Source organism: Girardinichthys multiradiatus, chromosome 4, assembly GCF_021462225.1.
Source record: "Girardinichthys multiradiatus isolate DD_20200921_A chromosome 4, DD_fGirMul_XY1, whole genome shotgun sequence".
Taxonomy (NCBI): Eukaryota; Metazoa; Chordata; class Actinopteri; order Cyprinodontiformes; family Goodeidae; genus Girardinichthys; species Girardinichthys multiradiatus.
The window spans coordinates 25,491,875-25,504,503 of NC_061797.1; the positions used below are offsets into that span (position 1 = coordinate 25,491,875).

The following is a 12,629-nucleotide window of genomic DNA, read 5'->3' on the forward strand; positions in this document are numbered from 1 at the left end:
TTTGAAGTAATGGTTTATATTTCTCCTTCATTCCTTTGCTGCACGGTTGAGACTGCAATGCTGGCTGTTTTCAATACAGTTTGGAATGGAAGAGCTTCCTGTTTTCTGCTAATTAAATTTGCCTCTAACATGCTGGCAAGAACCTCTTACCTTGTTTGACTTATTTATTGCCTGGCTGTAGAGGTAATTTGACCTTTCAATTCAAAGGCCCTTTTTTAATCCAGAAAAGGAGTGTTAAAGTCAATTAGAGTGGTAATGAGTGGCTCAAACACTACATTTGTTTCCTATGACGAGACAAGCAAAGCAGAACCTTGCCTTGCACTCCTTGTCCTTATCTTCTGGTCCTTCATCCCTCTCGAGGATGGAAACGAGGGCTAAAGGAGGCGAAGGAAACAGGGCAGAGGGACGAATAAAAGACGAGACAGAGAGAACGGGAAACGAGGGAGAGAGAAAAGCTCCCCTATGGTTCCTGCCATCTCAACGGAGATTTGTGTCCTCCTTTTAAATCATTTCCCTCTTTAGAAGATTAAGAAGGCAGAAATATTCCTAAACTGATCATTTCCTCTCCTCCTAAATGGACTCATTTGCATTTGCAAACACTGCCGTTAATTGGGGGTTTCAAAAAATAAAAGACAAATGACTTCTGTGAATAAAACGCAAAACCAAAGGTTGCAGTATTATTAGTCTGAGTGGCTGTACAGGGGACAGGGAGGGCAGAGCAAAGCCTGCGCTGTAAAAGACTAGCTAAATTGCTTTGTAGATTGCAGTTTTAACCAGATTCAGACAAAACGAGAGAAATGTGGATATATTGAAGAGAACAGCGTTGAGTGACTTTCCCAACTTGGGTTATTTTCCAAGCTCCAACATGCCAAGATAGCTAAAACTTATTCAACTTGCAACTGCTATCAATATTTGCCAATTGATAATGTATGACCATGATACAAGACTTTTTTGTAAAATAATCAAATAGTGCTTCCGTGCTTCCCCTCTCTGAAACGAGGAAAAGTGCAGGATAATTTGTGGACTCTGATGCCTTGTTGTAACCTGATCATTTATGGATCAGTTGTTTTCTTTCTGGTTTAATTCACCATGTGATTGATTTTCAGCGCAGTACCGATGGAAAACATCCATGCTAAGCCGGTTCTGAGATGGAGAATCATTTGAATACAGATGCTCGTAGCTTAGGCCTTGTTATGGGAAACCACTCGGAGCCCGGAGACAATTGCAGGTTGATTATGTTGCTTCTGACAGAAGTTGCAAGTCCTTTGTACAAGGCAGACATATTTGCATCTAAATGCTTATAGTAGACATCTAAACAGCATAATGTGTGATTGTAAACGCCAGCTGTTGTACTCTGAAATGAAATAAAAAAAAGGAAAATTGAGATGGAAATGTGCAAATTATTTTCAAACACGAGCTGGAATCAATTCGAGAGAAACATTGGTTTGTTGGTTGTATATTTTCTTTGGATTTGTTTACACAATCACACATGAGCCTATTCACAGTTAGCCACATGTTGATTTGTACTGCTGGGAGACCTGCTTGATTTTTTCCCCCTACCTACAACAATGTTGCATTACAAATGCCAGAATTTACACTTAGATAACTTAGCAGATTTTATACATAAAACAGCTGTTATGAGATATTTAGCAGAGCTGCTTCTTTTGATCACTTGTGTTTGCAGACATTTATGAACACATCACTCTTTCCTTTTCAAACAGTTGTCTGTGTGCATGTGCATGTAAATACAGTCACATATACGTGGATGTACATGTGCATGTGCATGCTTGGTGGCCAAAACGGAGTGATGCCCCTGCTGATTCTGCTCCTCCAGCTCTTTGTCCTGCAGCACTCAGTGTGCCTACCTCCTCAGGAGACTGGCAGGCTTCTCTAGTGTGGCTCCACAAAGGCCCAGCCTCCTTTGAGGTGTTAAAAACTTCCATTTATGCATCTCCCTGGACAAAAAAAGCAAAAAAAAAAAAAAAGCACAGAGCCCATTTGAGTCCAGTAGCAACACAGGCAGACATTGTGGCCACGCTTCTCGAGCACTCATTTCACAGATTCTAAAACCAGTATGTGGTGAACAGGATTTGAGGGGCTAAAGTGCCCCGCGAGGGCCAGGCGATAAGAGGGGAGAAACGCCACTGCGCAGTAAACGAGAAGATGGGTCCAGGAAAATAAACACATTACCTGGGAGAGAGGGAAAGACTTGTTTTCATGCCCCTGACACACAACTCCACCACACCCCCAACTCACGCACAAACACAAAGCCCCACGCCGAATGAGAAAGTGACATGGATAAGAAAAGAAAAAGGGAAATAAATATGTGTGTATACCTTGGAAGTTAAGAAAAGAGGGCTCCTTGGTATGCCAAAAGACAAGCTTATTCTCTGTTCTCTCTTTTCACAGTCTTTTGAGTAAAAATAATGTGAGAGGAAAGAAGAAAAAGAAGCATGGGTTGCACATCAGCCTCTTAAGAACCATTGGGAGTGAAAGCCGTCCACTGTGGAAGAAAACACTCTTTTTGGGTGGTTGTTTCTCTGCTTTCACTCTGCCTCATCCCTCTTACTGAATAAATAGACTTTTATTCCTGGTATTTGATGCAAAGAAAATGACAGATAATATACTTCTCAAGCATGTGAAAGCCCTGTTCTTCCACTGCGATGCGTGTCCACCAACCTTGTAACAAACGCCCCATAAAGAAGCCGCAGCTCCTCTTCCTTGACTGACACCAGCTCTGCCAAAACATACTGGCCGCTGTTTTACTCTCAACAAAGATATATTAACAGGAGTGACATTCTGGTAGTCATTCTTGACACGCCACTGAGAAACGTTTTGTGAGTGTCTGGTTTGATGTATTTCAGTGTCAGTGTGAGAAGACCGAGAAAAAGGGAGAAAAACCAGCAGTTTGGGAGAAACAGAGAGTAAAGGTAAATAGAGAGATGTGTCAGGTTATGACAGGTAACCATCTAAAAGCTATTTGCATGTGACTGACCACCTTTCCAACACCAAATAACTCAATAACATGGTGGATACAGGTTGTCTTTCAAGTGACCAGTGTCGGACCTTTGTTGTCTATAGCTGCCTTGGAATGCCTGAAAATAATATCCTCTCACTTTTGGCTGTAGCAAATAATACTCGAGCCTTTTTCAGATGATGCTAGCTCAAAAGAAAAATTTCAGAGCTAGATACAGAACAGTCACTATCACCTGTTTAATTACAATATTAGACTTTTCTGAGCCAGAATGTTCTGCGCTTCACCTCTTTACCCCCAGCAGCCTCCTCCTTATCCTTTCCACTCTTTCCTTCGGGCCCACTGTTACAGCCCCATCTCATTGCATCCCAAAGTCCCCTGTGCAGTTTCCAGGTTGACTGTGCGGTTGCTGCTTCTGCAGAGATAACCACACTGCATCCAGGTAGGGAGCAAGCCTACTGATGGCATAGATTACACTATTGTCAAAATAACTAACTCTGCAGAATTCTTACACTTTAGCGTGTTCGGACGAAGAGGGGAGTGAGGATTTGGGATGGAGGATTGGGAGGATTTTTTTTTTGACAAACGTTCTGCAGATCTGGACTATTTCCAAGCAGGAGTTGAAGTTTTAGCTTGCTCATGCATATCCACACACGACTTCAGCACACATGCCGCATATGCAGAAGGTACCAATCATTCAGCTGCAGAAAATATAAAAATGCCATAGCTAAAGGTTGAATTAATAGAAACTGAAGTGCAGGACTCATCATCTAAATCAAGGTAGTGGTTCGTATACTGTTGCTTTGATGATAATGTCTTCTATTCTGAGCTACTGTCACATGATGGCTGGGGTGACCAAACCCTTACCGACAAAATATAGGACAAGGTGGGGGACAATGAGAGCATTTTAAAACGCATCCTTGAAGATAGTCAAATGTTTCATACTTGAAATAAAATACAAACACAATCCAAATGCATGTTCTGAAATAATCTTAATATAACAAGAACTTAAATATATTTGTTTTAAATTTACAACTCTCATCTCTAAATAATATCTTTATTTCTGTTGTTGAACCTCTCCAAGCCAAGTGTTAAACATTCAGAACTAAGTTCTGTCATCAGAAGATTGGCCAGAATTTCTTGGAATAATAAAGAAGAAAATGTTACGATCAGCTGCAGCTCTTGCATGATTTGTGATATGGATGAGTTTCTTCTTTTGCCCAGCTGCCCTGATCCCCACAAAGACTAAATTTATCTCCTTTCATTACTATCACTGCAGCTTCTTCTACATGTTCTCCTTGGGTGCAGGTAATTTCTCAGCTTTACCATTTTGTACCTTTGCCATTTTGATCATTTTGTATCCAGCATTTTCAGACATGATCTGGGCCATCACCATCTGGATATATTGTGATGAACTTGCCTCCATTCATACCGACCTTATAGACATACCAACCTAGTATTGTACCCTCATTTGATATATCACATGGTCCCCTTGTGTCTGCCTAAATATTCAAACATTTAGCACATTTAGTCAAGAAAAGTATAACATTTTATATTTCAATTTGAATTATTCTTTAATTTTGCTTCCGGAATCATCTAAATTAAGCTTCTTCAGTCAGAACAAGTGTTTAAAAATTAGAGTTTTTAATTCATATTACAGGGGCTATAATATTTATGTCCTCAACTCACCAAAATGGGCAACTCAGAGAAACAGAAATAGAAACATATGTAGATGTCCAACATATGGTAAATATGTTGGAAAAAATGATGGGCACACAGGGACAAAAAAAGCAGACACACATTGGTATGAAATGGTGGTATGGATCGGCGAAGTGGAAAACTGACCCAGGCCTTCTGCTTCATGGAAAACCAACCTGGGTTTAAAATCCAGCACTGATAATACCTAATGTTTCACATTGCATGCCAGACAAATGGCGTATGACCTTATTCTCACTTTCTGGTTATTTTTGTGTTTTTGTCAGGGCTCTATGAAACCTTCCTTGATGTAAAATTCCTCACAGCTACACTACCGGTCTTAGTTTTAGACACACTTTCTCATTTAATGGTGTGCTTTATGTTTATGACTATTTACATTGTACATCACTGAAGGCATCAAAGCTGTGAATGTACACATATGGAATTAGGTAGCAGAGAAAAACATTGTAAAATAACTTTAAATATGTATTTTTTTTACATTCACGAAAGTAGCCACCCTTTGTTGTAATGACTGAAATATTAACCTTTGGCCGTTTCTCAATGCACCTCTGGGAAGTTCTTTCAGGACTCTTTGGAAAACCATTTGAGGTGACCACCTCATGAAGCTCATGGAGAGAATGGCAAGAGAGCAAAGCAGTAATCAAAGCAAAGGGTGGCTATTATGAAGAAACAAAAATATAAGAATGTTTAGAGTTATTTCACACTTTTTGTTTACTATATAATTTCAGTTTTGTTGCCTTTGGTGAGAATCTACGATGTAAATAGTAATGAAAATAAAGAGACCCATTAAGTGAGAAAGTTTATCTAAAACTTTTGACCAGTAGTGTATACCCACTGCATAACTTTTAATTTAAGTTTGATTTTGAAGCACTGGTAAAGCTGGTGCATGCTGTGTTTTGCAGTGTTTGTAATTGCTACATTTTCTTAATTTTAAACTCTTTGCTGTGTTTCATGTCCTGTACTACGATTAGGCGCAAATGGCAATAACAGTTGATGTACAGTAGTTGAGATGGTTAAGATGGTTGACCTTTTAACTTGAACCCAGTATGTTATTCACAACTGCGTGTGACTGATCTGTGTAAAGTGGTTTTTTGGTTACTTACAGATTATGTTTTTTCATTTAAAAACTTTACCTAGAAATTGAGCTTTATTGCCTACAATGGAAGTATTTGGGAGCAAAGTGGACACCCCTGTTTATTTGCACAAACCTGGCGAATAAAGCCGATTCTGAAGTATTTCTTCTTTTGTGAGGTTTCGTGTGTGTATGTGTGTGTGAGAGATTGTGAAGCTATGCAGCAGGAGCTGGAGAAAAAGGGCACTCTTTGACTGAAATGCCACAGGTGACTGTGAGCTCTCTGTTTTTTGCCTCTTTGATCTCCAGCTGCATCAGTCTGTTTGAAACTTGTTACCTGTGAGCGAAACCTCTGGTATTTTGAAAGTAGTGAGATCATTTTAGTGCAATGCTCTCTGTATCACACCGTTAACAATAAACCAAAACCAATTAACTGGAATTGCTTGTAAAAAAAAAGCACCAATCCTATAATTGGTAATAAAGAGAGCTTTAATGTTTCCCAGCCTGGGTTGGCACTGAAAGAAAGCCTCTAGCATATTGGTACAACAGGCCAGTTGACTCTGACTCCTAATAAACGGCAGGGATTCCTGCATTTGCTTCATGATAATATCATCTGGCTTTGCTCATTATTTGCAATTATACATTCTTTTTTGTGATTTCCTCCACTCACAGAAACAATTAGCTATAATAACCGTTGTGTAAATAATATAGCACCCCATGTCTCTTTGTTCTCAATTAACACCAAATCATTAATTCAAAGGTTTGTTGTTAATAATACTCTCTGTGATTACAAGAGCTTTTAGTTAAGTAGACAAAGGGTTTACTGAATTGCCATCTATGGAATATGCCTTTTAACCTGTGGGCTGGGACTGTCGGTGTTCACTGAATGGCTATTAAAAGTAAATTGCGTGTATTTGTGAAGACAGGAGTAGGTGGTTGCATCTGGTGCTGGTTGTGAATGGACAAATCGAGGCAGGAAAACTATTCAGATTACTCGCGTCAGGTTGCTCCTTTAACACATGAATTTCTGTCGCATTAAAAAAAGAGACAACACATGCAGCTGCGCCCCTCTGGTAATATTTTTTATCTTTCATTATTATTTCGCTGTGGGTCAAAATTTTCTGTGATAATCTATATAACAATAAGGTCAGGAATATCTTGTTAAAATATGGAAAGAATCTTTGTAGGATAAAAAGGTTTTTTTTTCTTGTAGTGGAAGCAATGCGCTGCTGTATGGAGCAGCTTTCCATTCAGCTAGGGTCACAGGGGTCCCCTCACACCCATTGTCACTTCTATAGCCTCAAGGCTGCCACATTCAGGCCCGTCTCACTCTGTTAGCCCTCCAGCCTCCCCCGCAGCAGACTCTGCTGTGCGCCGACAACAATGCTGTGGCCGTTCTATATATCTATCCAGCCTTGTTGATGGTGGCTTATTGGCCCCGGCAATGGAAGACTGAGAGGCCGCAGTGCAAATTAGTGACAGATCAGTTAAGCGTGACCTCAAAAAACCCTTGGCCTTGTTTAATTGGCAGTATAGAAGTGGACTAATTGTATAAATTGGCTGGTAATGAGATCCAGGCTTATTGTGAAAAACAAGATAATGTGCAAAAATGAACACAAATCAGCCTAAAGCTTTTCCACCTCCTCGTCTGATGACTTGGTATTTCTCTGTTGTCATTGCTTCTTAATTGTGGCTTATTCTGTGGCAGATTTATCTAAATTTCACTTTTTTTTTTTATTAATGAAGAATGACACAACATTAAATCCCTTAAGCGTACTACCAATCACAATAAGCAGCACCACAATTGACAGAGTTGGTTTGCTTCGGGGATTGTAGACACTTTGTGAGAATGAAAAGAAAATTAGTGTTGAACTCTCAATCAGTGATTGTTTGTTACAAGACATCAATATCAGGGACCAAATGATGGCATGAGTTAATAATTTCAGCCAGATGTGACTGCCCCTAGCTCATTTAATGCATCCTGTCTCTCATCAGGGATAGTTTTGATTTTTAAAGTGAAGCTCTGCGAAAATATAATCACTCCTCCCCCCGCCTCTTTTTTTTTTTGGGTTGATTTTGGCTGTTTAAAACAGTTCAAAATCAAAACCATTTCCTATCTTCAATGTTGTTGCACAAATGACAGCCTGAAGCAAAATCTAAAAGTGTACTCCACTCTTGGTGGACTTAGCGCAGACTGACGGGTTGCTGCTCATCTGGTCGATTAATACACCTGGACAGCCTCCACCAATGTAACTTTAGCATAGCAGCATGGTTTTTTGGCTGAAAAAACATAGCTTATGAGTTGTGTTGTGAAAGTGTTATTATCTTCTATCATACCATTTAAACTCATGGATATAACATTTTTCAGTTTGAGGTGTTTTAAATTGTGCCTGTTATATGAGGAGTCATTCCTTTCCACTGTTGCCACATGCTTGCTGAGGATGAGGGATTGCTGCAAAGTAAATTGGCGCTATATAAATAAACTGAAATGTCTGCAAGAAGGGGTATATGAGTATAAATTGAAAGACAATTTTATCAGTGTTTTATACCAATTATCAAAATTTAAGACTGGTAAACGGATCAGTATTGATTCTTAGATATCTGCACTGAAGTGTAAATAAGTCTAGATAGCTCAGATGGAGTAAACCATGGACATACTCCACCCTGGAGCTTCATGTGGCTTTGTGTGCTCTCTAACAGAGTTACAGCTCTTTAGGAGACACGCTATAACTGGCAGATCATGGCCTCTAAATAAATCATTAGATGTCAGTGCTTGATGGAGGATGGCAAAATTAAATAAAACAAGTGGTTTTATGTGAGGTTTTTATTTGTGAAATCTGTAGATGGGAAGATAGAATAATGGGGCAGCTGAGTAGAAGATTTTAAACACACTCTAGAACAGATTCATATTATTGACAGCAATGAGGACTGAATGTCAGACACTGTGAAGGCTGTTTTAGCTCAGCTGAGGAGACTGACCCACCGCCAAGAGTATGTGTTCCAGTTCGATGCTACTGTTTTCATCTTGGTTCTGATATATTCAAATACAATCATACACGATCCTTGGAGGATTTGCATTGTGATTCTACTTACCTCTTGCTTTCAACAAACTAAAACATTTTTAATTATTTCAAATTTGGCTTTAAAAATCCAGTTTTTATGCAAATTTAGTCAAATAAAACTACATTAAAAGACATGACCTATAATGGCCTTTTTCTGTATTTTTTTCCAGGTTTTTTACATGTGTTCAAAGTCAGTCAACCAGTGATCGCTGGAAGCTGGGGATTGAGTCTTTCAGTTTTTGTAAGTATCACTTTGCCTCTTCAGCTGTCTCTGTCTTGCCACATCTAACACACCCCTGCTGCCTTTCACCCACTCTGAACACCTGCATTAAATGAGGTGGACAATTGGATAGACTAACATTGTATGCACAATTAAACAGTTCCAGGCACAACAGTGCTGACAGGCCTTTTTCTCAAACATCAGTCCCTTAAACTTATTTTTGTTGCAATTGTTCGCTGAAATACCTCTTTGGAAGCTTTACCTTAAAAACTTCCAAAGCGAGGTAGTAATACATTTGATGAAATTAGGTGTTGTACTTTAAAGCACAGTTGAATACACCACAATCCTCTCTGCATGAATATTACTTTAACCCTCTTTGTGCAGCTGCAGCCAGCACAGGTTGTCTAATGAAAATCTATCCAAGATATTAAACAAATAAAAGTCGTGAACTTAGTTGATATTATTCTTCTCTTATAAATGTCATTGGAGATGCCATGGGAATTATATTAATGCGACCGGGAAGCTCCTCAATAACAGCTTTGAAATGTCTGTCTGAATTCAAAGTTCATGGCCACTTACCATTGTTTGTTCATACTGTTTCACATCATACAATGCCTTCTGCTCACACAAGCGCACCTGTCAACCAGAGACCTATTTCTGGCACTCAGTCATCTCTCAGTCATGTCAGATTAAAAAAGTTAATATAAATACATACAGGACATCTCATGGTATAAAATATACTCACAGCAATGCACAGTAAAGGACTTAAAAAAAATAATTTATTGAGACAGATGGAGATGGTATGAAATGCTTATGGTATAATAGTCTTGAGTATACTGTGGTTTTATTCTAGAAAGCAAACATGTAAAACATGATTTGTTTTTCTATTTAAAACAGAAAAGTAATAATTATCACTAGTGGTGCTGAAATAAGACTTGTTGTTTATTAGTTATATTAACGATATCTCCAACATTTATGTAGTGATCTTTTGATAATTAGTCATAAACAAACAATAAAACAAACAACTACTTAGTATTAGTTGTCAAGTACCTCTAATACAGGAAATTACCATAAGTAAAATCACCACATACCAGACATGCTGCTTGTAGTCTGTGGTCGGTAGTTTTAAAAGAAGCATCATCTGGGTAAGTGCGATATGTGACACTCCTTTAGATTACACACCAGGAACCTTCATATTTTTCACATCCAGATATTTTTGTAAATAGCTCAGTTTGCCTTTTTGTAATTAAGGGAAAATTTTAGTAGCCTTTTTCAGCTAGCTGACTAGAAGTGCGCAGCAAACAGTGGGCTTCATACAGTGAAATAAATCTCTGGCCACCTCTGCACTTAGGTTAATAAAAAAGAATTGGTATAGGTTAAAAAACAATTATCTTCCTGAGCATTATATACTACTGAGTGTAACAATACCTGTAGTTTTCAATGTTTAAGCTTTGCCTTTAAGTATTGAACTTATCCAAAATTAAACAACAAGAACCAGGTAAAAAAAAAAATAATAATGCACCCGGTTTTACATTTGTTTAGCAGCTTCAACTGCTACCTGCATATGCTTCTACTGATGCTAAAAAGGTTTGAGCACACAAACACTGAACTAAGGTGTTAATGGTGAAAGTTTGCAAGGTTATTAGTCTCCTGTCAGTATTTGTTACTGAAGATAACCCAACAGGAATCCCAAGCGGATTAACTGTGGCTCTGTCCCCCTCATATTTAGCTGGATCTTTATACAATCAGGAATCTGAATACTTAGACGTTTAATCAATCTTGAAAAATGACAGGAAGTAATCTAGTTTGTGCTCCTGATGTAACATGCTTAATTAGACTCATTCAATCTCATCTGGAAACACCTGAGAGTACGTTCAGACCATCTGAACGGATACACACTCTGTTAATGTACCGTTTATCTAATGAGCCACAGCCACACAGTCTCTTAGCTTTTCAGGCTTGTATTGATGGGCCCACGATAGGATGGGGGGAGCCATTTTTGTCTCAATTTAAATAAACACCATCCTAAAATGAAAATGAAAAACCTTTTTGAGCCATTATCCAACAAATGAGCCTCTTCAGTCCACTGACCCTCCAATGATTGTGGTTATTGTGCCGAACAGAAGCTGCATGACAATGATTTTTATTTAATCAACCACAAATACTTTAATGAATCCCAGAGCTGAATTGGGAATATTAATTGTTTAGATGTCATTACCTGGTGGAAATGTGTAAAATTTACTTCAACTTCATTAGGCTTTCCATTACACGTGTGCAACAAATATATCCTATAACCAATGGTTATATTATGTAAGGTTTTATGTCCTCATACTATTTAACAGCATAAAAAGAACAAATGTAAAATGTCAACATGGATTTTTCTGTTCTGCTTCTTATTTTACATTCCTTTTTTTTATTGTGGAATAGACCTTTCCCTCTGCACACCTTCCTGTCAGAAAAGAGGACCATAGAACATCCCAATAATCTTCTTTCACTCTAGCTGTAGAAAGTAATGCATAACTAAAAGTCTGGTAAAACAAATTAATGATTTCAGCCATGAGTGTTTCGACCAAAAAGCCATGAATCATCTCCAGCTGATAATGCACTACAACCCTAGAGTGTAAAATCCTCATTGCGTTGTGAGTAGCCAGTTAATTGATTTGCAAATTATTTAAAGTTTGTGGTGCCCAGGGGAGCACTACGGTCTGATGGCAGCCCGTTTCTACAAAGATGAAAAAAAAAAAAATCTCCTCAGCTAAGATAACACAGCATTGTAATACTGATCTAAGAAGTATAATTTGGGCCCCAGGAGTAGAGCTATGTACAAGACACTTTGGACTGGTTCAAGACATGTTTCTGAATGAGGACTAATGATAGGATCTAATTGGAATTGCTGCTTTTGTCAGAATTTCCTTTTTTCTCAGTTGTAGCTTTATTATTTCTGGAAAAAAACAAGTAAGTAAAGAACTTAACATAATATAATTTCTTTGTCAAAATCTAGTGTTTGGAAATGGCACGCATCCTTTTAGAGCCAGTCAAAGTTGTGTCACATGCGTGCCGATATGTCTGTGAGTTCTTATTAAATCTAACCCGCACAAACATACTGAAGCTTATAAGAACGAACAACTTAAAGTTAAGGAATAATAAGTTATTTATGGATTAAAAGACATATGCCATCATTTTTATAACATTACATTTGAGATACTGATCTCAGGCAGCTATGCTTAACGCAGTTACATCACATGAAGAATGGCCAAGCCTACAACTCGACTTTCAGTTCATACATGGAAGATATATAGCGAGGAGAGAGAAGTCAGGAGAAATGTTTACGAAGAGTAGTAGCTTGGATATTAAACAACACGGCACCCTACCAAGAGATTTAAAGGCTCTGTGGTGAGCTCTGCCTGACTATACTTTATCACAGTGGTGAATGACAAAATTTGTAGTTCGAAAAAGGAAAATTCTGGAAGGATTAATATAGAAATCTTGATTTTCACCCTCCTTCTGTTAAACTTCAGTTCTCCCTTTTCTCTACAAAGCTGTTCAACCAAAGTAGCCATGCTGTGATTGTGCAAGTCTCAGTTG

At 38.4% G+C, this 12,629-nt stretch overlaps 1 protein-coding gene across 7 annotated transcripts in view; it reads left to right on the top strand.

The window, feature by feature from the left end:
- The window catches only part of sox6 (SRY-box transcription factor 6), a 162,150-nt gene that overhangs the window by 19,057 nt on the left and 130,464 nt on the right, over positions 1 to 12,629 (top strand). For all 7 annotated transcript variants that reach the window (XM_047362727.1, XM_047362724.1, XM_047362723.1 and 4 more), the window contains exon 2: positions 8,995 to 9,065. The gene's annotated coding sequence lies outside the window, so the exon portion shown is untranslated. The remainder of the gene's footprint in view (positions 1 to 8,994; positions 9,066 to 12,629) is intronic.